The sequence below is a fragment of the Coregonus clupeaformis genome, unplaced genomic scaffold, assembly GCF_020615455.1.
Source record: "Coregonus clupeaformis isolate EN_2021a unplaced genomic scaffold, ASM2061545v1 scaf0646, whole genome shotgun sequence".
NCBI lineage: Eukaryota > Metazoa > Chordata > Actinopteri > Salmoniformes > Salmonidae > Coregonus > Coregonus clupeaformis.
In genome coordinates, this window is record NW_025534101.1 from 37,519 (window position 1) to 46,716 (window position 9,198).

At 43.0% G+C, this 9,198-nt stretch overlaps 1 pseudogene; it reads right to left on the reverse strand.

Annotated features, from left to right (window-relative positions):
* Positions 1 to 932: 932 nt before the first annotated feature.
* On the reverse strand, positions 933 to 1,108 carry LOC121561256 (annotated as a pseudogene).
* Between the last annotated feature and the right edge of the window lie 8,090 nt (positions 1,109 to 9,198).

Below are 9,198 nucleotides of genomic sequence, written 5' to 3' on the forward strand. Positions count from 1 at the left end.
ACTAACTACCTACCTACGATCTAATACATGGTTAAGCTTTACTCAACACCATATGAGAAGCTTACCTCCTGCTTACCTCCTGCTAGAGAAGGACCATACACCAGGACCGCTCCGTAGGCCGCACTGTAGGCCTAGCTCTTACTGCAGTCCAGTGCCATGGACATCTTTGAAGTTTGGCCTCTAGTAATTTAGGAGGGCAACTTTATGAAGGCCTCCTCACCGTGGTCTTATCGTACAAGGCTCTACAGACATGTAAAATAAAAACAGGCTATTTTTATTGTTCATATTATTTGCGTTGATGATGTATTGAAGTCAAGTGGTTCAACATTCAAATGCGACGGTCAGTGGAACACTTGCGCCACCAAGTGGACAATTGCTCAGTTCCCTTGTGGCATCAACGCTACCAGAGATATTTGATATAAGATCAAATGTTATGTCAATATTATTATCTCTAAATTGATTCCCCCACCCGTATTTCATATATTATTATTCAGATTTAGCTGTTAATCTGGATTTAATATATATAAACGCTTTCTGTCATTTCCGATTGGAGGGCAGATGACCACGTGACTTCCGAACCTACCAATTTGTTACTTTGTAACAGTCAAAAGTGGTTATTCCCAACGTTGATCAACTCCCAATCTATGCCAAGGTTTTTTTAAAGCATTGTCTTTTCTATTCATCACTGTACCATTTACACCCTGTATCCTGTGCATGTGACGAATAAACATTGATTTGATTAGATGATTAACGCACCATTCACATCAGCTATCATAGTCAATATAACAGTGACTGACTTCACCATCACTTTCTAGCCATCATTGACATTGAGATGAAGATGGTCAAACGTGAAAATATAAAATACATCGTGATCCTAATGGAATATAACAAAGCAATTCTGTTGTCTTTGCCTGATTTATCTTTACAATGACAGGGGGTGCACCGTTCCTGGAGGTACTGCAATACCAGGTCGATGCGTGGAGTGGACGGAGCAAGCCCCTATTCCATCTCCCTGTTCCAAAAATCAATTTAATATATGGTCCCCAGATAGCGGACGTATCAGATATTAAACTGATAAGAACAGATTTTTTTATTTTGGAAAAGTTTTTATTGTACATTTCCTTTAAAACAGCTCACATTTGAAATACATTTACACACATAAAAACGGCACCAAGTGCATAAAAACCAGCATTACATTACAATTAAATTAAAAAAGGTACATGTTGTTTATTTAAAACAATAAAACAATCCTACATAAAATACCCATTCTTGTAAAGCCGATTACTAAAAGCCATTTAAAATGTGCATAAATGATTTAACAAAGTAAAAACAATTTTAAGACATAAAAAGCCTGTCAAAAAGTCACTTTGTCAAAAAGCTGTCTTCGGTCCTTTGTACAAAAACGGGGTGAGTCCTTATCAAAAAAGCCTCCTCTTGCTCTTCCTGAAAAGACTCCGTACCCGTCCGTCGGGGCCCAGAGGAGACTCCTCCCCTAGGCGCATCGCCCTAGGCGCCGCAGCGCTGTCAGGCCGTGGCCGCCGGGACCTTGGGTGTTGTGGGGGACCCTTCGCCTGGGGTCGAGGCCCCCTGTCGTTCGTACCACCCCAGGGCTTCTGTGGCTACCAAAGCCACTGCCTGGGGGGTGGTCTCTACCTGTTTTCCTACCAGCAGGTTGCGGGAGGACCACAGTGCATCCTTCAGACACGTGAGGGTGGGCCAGAGTTTTGTGAAGGCCTTTGGTGGTATAGGCCTTCGGCCCACCCCATACAGCACGAGCTGGGGCGTTAGGTCCTCCCCTGCTGGCAGGCGTGGGGAGATCAGGGGGCCTGCTTCCTTCCACAGGTCCTGTGCGGCTCTGCACTCCCAGAGCAAGTGCCTCACCGACTCCTCCTGGCCGCAGCCAGGTCGGGGGCACGCGGATGTCCTCGCCATGCCCCGGGAGTGCATAACGGCCCTGACCGGGAGGATCTCATGGGCGACCATCCAGGACAGGTCACGGTGCCAATTCAGCAGAGCAGGATGGGCCACGTTGCGCCAAACCGTTGAGGGCTCACCTATAGCAAGCCCGCGCACTGGACACACCGGTTCCCGTTCCTGCACAAGAGAGAGAAGAGAGCGGTGTTTAGTTAAAACTGTGACAGGCTCTTTTTCCAGTTTAAAATGTCTTAAAAACTTTTGTAGCTGTATATAGTGTGTGGGGAGCAGGAAAGAGACTGGAGCTCGCAGGTCGACTGGGATCAACCTCAGAGACCTGAGGTAAGACCCCAGCCAGAACCGTGCGAGGGCCTGGGTCTTGTTGCTGACCGGGGAGGTGGCAAGAGTAAGATGTAACGCTGTATAGCGGCTGCCCAGGAACAAGTAGAGGTCAGGCAAGCCTTTCCCATCCTTGAACCTGGGCCTCTTCACCACCTCCCTCCTCAGCCTCTCCCACTTGCTTCCCCACAGGAAATAAAATAACATCCGGTCCAGAGCTAAAAGAGTTGTTCGTGGGGGGATAAAAACAGAACGGATTAATAAAAGGACAGGTAAAATCACAGCCTTGATGATTAAAACCTTGCCCTCAAAAGTCAGTCGTCTCAATCCCCAAAAACCCAGTCTCTGTCTTACAGTCCCTAAAATCCCGGTCCAATTGCCACTACCTCCTCCCTCCTGTCAAATTTTACCCCCAGAACCCTTATGTCCGTCATTTTAACTGTCAGTGGTAGTCTGGTCAAGTCTGAGTCTGCCCAGGGTCCAAACAATTGGGCCTCTGTCTTATTTCTGTTCAGTCTCGCCCCAGAGGCTCGTCCGTACCAGTCAGTCCTGTCCAGGGTCCTATCAACAGATAAAAGGTTGGTGCATAAAATGTTGACGTCGTCCATGTAAAAAACGCACTTGGCGGTCATCCCCCCACTCCCCGGGATACCCACCCCACTGATCCGTTGGTCCCTTCTCAAGACCTGTGCCAGTGGTTCGATGCAAGCCACAAACAGGAGGGGAGATAACGGACATCCCTGACGGACGCCGCAGTGTACTCCCACTGCTCTTGACAAATGCCCATTTACAAGGATTCTGCTGGTGATGTCCCCATACAGCAATCCCACCCAAGCTAAAAACCTTTCAGGGAACCCCATTTTTTGCAGTACCTTGAAGAGGTACTGGTGCGAGACCCAATCAAAAGCTTTCTCAAAATCTACATTTAGGACTATAAGCCGCATGTTTCTGTCTCTCGCGTAACAGATGGCATCTCTGATCAGTACTAGGCTGTCCGTGATCTTCCTTCCCGAATGGCACAGGCTTGGTCCGGGTGGATCACCTCCCCTAAAACAGAAGACATTCTGAGGGTTAAAACCTTGGTAAAAAGTTTACAATCAAAATTTAAAAGGGTAATCGGTCTCCAGTTTTTCAGGTCAGTCCTGTCATTTTTCTTATGTCAAAGGGTCACGATTCCTACTCTAAAACTGTCAGGTAGTCTGTCAAGTTGTTCGAAGTCAGTAAAAACAGTCAGAAGTTTGTCGGCTAAAACATCCCAAAAGGTCAGACAAAACTCCAAAGGGAGGCCGTCCTCCCCGGTGATTTACCCCTCTTAAAATGTCTTAGTCCTTTGTCAAGTTCGGTCATTGTCAGGTTTTTTATTAGGTCCTGATAAGAACAGATTTTTTTCTTTTGGAAAAGTTTTTATTGTACATTTCCTTTTTAAAACAGCTCACATTGTTTTATTCATTTGCACACATAAAAATGGCATCAAGTGCATAAAAACCAGCATTACATTTCATTTACATTTAAAAAGGTACAAGTTGTTTATTTAAAACAATAAAACAATCATGCATAAAAGTACCTTTTCCTGTAAAAGCCAATCTATAAAAGCCATTTAAAATGTACATAAATGATTTAACAAAGTAAAACATTTTTAAGACATGGAAAGCCTGTCAAAAGTCTCTTTGTTAAAAAGCAGTCGTCGGTCCTTTGTACAAGAACGGGGTGAGTCCTTATCAAAAAAGCCTCCTCCTGCTCTTCCTGAATCAACTCCGTACCCATCCGTCGGGGCCCAGAGGAGACTCCTCCCCTAGGCGCATCGCCCTAGGCTCCGCAGTGCTGTCAGGCCGTGGCCGCCGGGACCTCAGGTGTTGTGGGGGACCCTTCGCCTGGGGTCGAGGCCCCCTGTCGTTCGTACATTACATTTACATTTAAGTCATTTAGCAGACGCTCTTATCCAGAGCGACTTACAGTTAGTGAATACATATTTTTTTATACTGGCCCCCGTGGGAATCAAACCCACAACCCTGGCATTGCAAACGCCATGCTCTATCAACTGAGCTACATCCCTGCCGGCCATTCCCTCCCCTACCCTGGACGACGCTGGGCCAATTGTGCGCCGCCCATGAGTCTCCCGGTCGCGGCCGGCTGCGACAGAGCCTGGATTCGAACCAGGATCTCTAGTGGCACAGCTGCCTTAGACCACTGCGCCACTCAGGAGTACCCCCAGAGGGCTTCGTACCACCCCAGGGCTTCCGTGGCTACCAAAGCCACTGCTTGGGGGTGGTCTCTACCTGTTTTCCTACCAGCAGGTTACGGGAGGACCACAGTTCGTCCTTCAGACACCTGATAAGAACAGATTTTTTTTTGTGGAAAAATCATGTTTATTTTCATTTCACATTCAAATACAAGTACAAATTCAGTGCATAACGTTGTACATAACATGGATTTACAAAAACAGTACCTTAACCGTATCAAAATAGCAAAACTCCTAAAAAAAAGTGCTGTTCTGAGGAACCTGACCAGCTAAAAGGCCTACATTCAAGAGATGCATGTAAACAATTGCCTCTAACAATCTCCCAAAACTGATCTTTAAAAGGAATAAAAACAATTATAGAAATAAAAACATACACATATACCATAGGGAACTCTGAATCCACCTCAGTGTTTATCGAATATTTACAAAGGCTTGCCCTACATTTCAATTTAAATAACAGAACACAGATATACATAAGCCTATAACCCTTTCCATCTGTACTTCACTTGATTTTAGCCAAAAGGCCGAGAAGCGATACAGCAATGCTCTCGGAAGGAAGGTGCCCTTCTCGGACACGTCAAATTCGATGACGGTTACACAAAACGTAGCTCTGTAAACTGTCCGCCAAATAAAGAAAATGCTTTAAAAAAATCTTGGCATAGATTGAGACTTGATCAACGTTGGGAATAACCACTTTTGACTGTTACAAAGTAACAAATTGGTAGGTTCGTAAGTCACATGGTCATATACCCTCCAATCGGAAATAACAGAAAGCGTTTATAAATTAAATCCAGATTAACAGCTAAATCGGAATAATAATATATGAAATATGAGTGGGGGAATCAATTTAGAGATAACAATATTGACATAACATTTGATCTTATATCAAATATCTCTGGTAGCATTGATGCCACAAGAGAACTGAAGCAATTGTCCATTAGGTGGCGCAAGTATTCTCCCCGACCGTCGCATTTTCCAAGCAGTCCTGTGTGGTCCATCCAACTACATTTGAATGTTGAACCACTTGACTTCAATACATCATCAACGCAAATAATATGAACAATAAAAATAGCCTGTTTTTATTTTACATGTCTGTAGAGCCTTGTACAATAAGACCAGGGTGAGGGAGGCCTTCATAAAGTTGCCGTCCTAAATTACTTAGAGGCCAAACTTCAAAGATGTCCATGGCACTGGACTGCAGTAAGAGCTAGGCCTACAGTGCGGCCTACGGAGCGGTCCTGGTGTATGGTCCTGGCTGCCTAAATGTTTCCTCCACATAATAAACTGTACAAACATGGCACTTTTGAGGTTTACTTTTACAATTAGCCTTACTGAGTCACTACAACAAAATTCCTATCATGGACATGAAATGCCATTAGGCCTAATGAAGATACCGTATATGTAAGTTACTTAGTTGGTGTCTTGTGAATCAACTGGTATGCGCATCAGGGTTTAATATTTCCTCGGTATTATACAAATGTTCCATCCCGAGAATAAATCACTCTTCTCCTGGGTAACCCGGTATTTTTCGCCAAAAAAGGAAGTGTCATTCAAAAGCATTATAACGCTTATAAATGTCTGGATTTGATTAGAACTTTGATCAGCATGAAAATACAAACCTGATGCTACCTGAGCCTGATCAGACATATATTAAATACATTTTCTAATACATTTTACAAATCCAAATCCCAGATGAAGAATAAGACACTATTTCAAAGCATAGTACATGTAATGTTAGCCAAGTACAATGTAATTACTAGTTGTTACACAGGATTTAGCTAGTTAAAATGAAGTGTATCTTTAGGAGTACTTGTAATTAATGTGTACAGTACATTACCCATCCTGACAACCTGGCCCTCAATTTAAAGCTTGTGGAAGTGACATCCAAGTGGGAGAATAAATACACTAGCACACCACAGAGTATCTGTATAAGAAAATCATTCAGAGCACACTGTGCTGCCAATCACAGTGTAAGGTGCGACATTTTGCGGGTGTGGAGAGCTCGTTAGAGGATAGAGAAAGCTTGCCTTGAAGCGCTTTTTCTCAAATTAAACATATCTCCCTAATTTCTGAATCATGCTTGTAACGTTGTCAGTAGGATACAGTAACCTATACTTCAGAGGGGAGGAGCAGGTAGTTTCCACACGCACACCCACTGGCAAATATTTCCATTCCAGCTGGCAGGCAGTAACTGGAATATGTTTCTAGAGGGAGCTTTGTTGCGATTTTTGTGGGACTGGAAAAACATACCCGGAAAGTAAAATAAGGTTATTACCTGGATTACATGCTTTTAAAATAACTGCTGTTCCTGAAAAGTATAGAACACTTTAGTTTCCGGTTCTTTTTAACGTTATTTTTCAGTTCTGTTCCCTGAACCGGTTCCAACCCTAGATACATTATTTGGATGAAGGTCATGCTTAGGCTAATAAACTATAAAGGGAAATAAATGGCTACAGTTTACACTTTTTTAGTTATTTAATGAAATGTTTGTAATCTGATCTCGGAATGCACGGACCGTTAGTAGTGGGGGAACAGGAAGTTCCGGGCAGGCGGGCACCATTCTTCACAATAAAGAAAGCGCCAGAACTGTGCAGTCAAGAAGATAACCTTTGTGTCCGTTTCTATTTATTACTATAGGTATGTAATAGCACGTTTAAACTTTCTAATATCAAAAGAACATGTCATAACATGCTAGTTAACATATACGTCAAGGTATTCTCCCGTTTGGTAAAGGTTTGATGTGTTATTTTTGTGTCAAACGGAGTGAGTGAAATAACGTGAAAAAAAACTATTTTACAAGTCACATAGCTAGAGATTTGCGATTTGTCTGAGTGAATGTACATAATTTCGTCAAAGTAAATTAATAAAATAAACCATTTGAGATTTCTGTGTTCGTTTGACATGTTATTGGTTTTGTGTAAAAATGTATAGTCTTACGAGCTGTTAAAATGGCGTCGTCCATTCTGATGTTCGTTTAAAGTCGACGTAGAAGATAATGGCCCCTATCAGATATTTATGTAGTTGGTGCAGTATATTATTTTACTGTAGTAAATATTCATTGGGTGGTCGGGGTTGTTAGAGCCCTGAATGCTGATTGGCTGAAAGCCGTGGTATATCAGACATACACCACAGGTATGACAAAATATATATATATTTTTTACTGTTCTACATATGTTGGTAACCAGTTTATAATAGCTATTAGGCGACTGAGGCATTGCATCGTGCCTAACAGCCCTTAGCCGTGGTATATTGACTATATAACACACCCCCTCTGGCCTTATTGCATAAATATACATGAGATCTAACTTGGAAAAGTATTTATTAGCTTACAATTGTACAATTTATGCTTCCTGCATATAACCACGAAGACGGCCGGAAAGGCCCTAAAGCAAGATCGTAAATGGTGAGCCTGCTGTAGCCTACAGTCCATGGTAAACTGGTGCGCACCAAGTTGGACTATACGTTTTAGTATTTGATTTGGAGAATCTCAAACCCAACTTTTAGAACAATATTACAGTATTATAAAAATGGATTTATGAGTTTGTAATTTGTGAATGTTTTCTGGGGTGCTCAAGTTAATATTATATGCATTTCAAGCATTGAGAAATATCTGCTATGTGCCCTTTAACGGACTTCAGTGCAGTAGCTCTCTAAATCCCTTCTCCGTATGTAGGGTTTTCAGCCATTACATTCGTCTACATTTGGCTCTGTGTAAACTACAATTCCGATGCTCTGTTTTAACATTGAGAAACGTCAATACTCATCACTTTCACAAACATACAGTGAGGGAAAAAAGTATTTGATCCCCTGCTCATTTTGTACTTTTGCCCACTGACAAAGAAATGATCAGTCTAATTTTAATGGTAGGTTTATTTGAACAGCGAGAGACAGAATAACAAAATGAATCCAGAAAAACGCATGTCAAAAATGTTATAAATTGGGAAATAAGTATTTGACCCCCTCTCAAACAGAAAGACTTCTGGCTCCCAGGTGTCTTTTATACAGGTAACGAGCTGAGATTAGGAGCACACTCTTAAAGGGAGTGCTCCTAATCTCAGTTTGTTACCTGTATAAAAGACACCTGTCCACAGAAGCAATCAATCAATCAGATTCCAAACTCTCCACCATGGCCAAGACCAGAGAGCTCTCCAAGGATGTCAGGGACAACATTGTAGACCCACACAAGGCTGGAATGGGCTACAAGACCATCGGCAAGCAGCTTGGTGAGAAGGTGACAACAGTTGGTGCGATTATTCGCAAATGGAAGAAACAAAAATAACTGTCAATATCCCTCAGCCTGGGGCTCCATAAAAGATCTCACCTCGTGGAGTTGTAATGATCATGAGAACGGTGAGGAATCAGCCCAGAACTACACGGGAGGATCTTGTCAATGATCTCAAGGCAGCTGGGACCATAGTCACCAAGAAAACAATTGGTAACACACTACGCCGTGAAGGACTGAAATCCTGCAGCGCCCGCAAGGTCCCCCTGCTCAAGAAAGCACATATACAGGGCCGTCTGAAGTTTGCCAATGAACATCTGAATGATTCAGAGGAGAACTGGGTGAAAGTGTTGTGGTCAGATGAGACCAAAATCGAGCTCTTTGGCATCAACTCAACTCGCCGTGTTTGGAGGAGGAGGAATGCTGCCTATGACCCCAAGAACACCATCCCCACCGTCAAACATGGAGGTGGAAACATTATGCT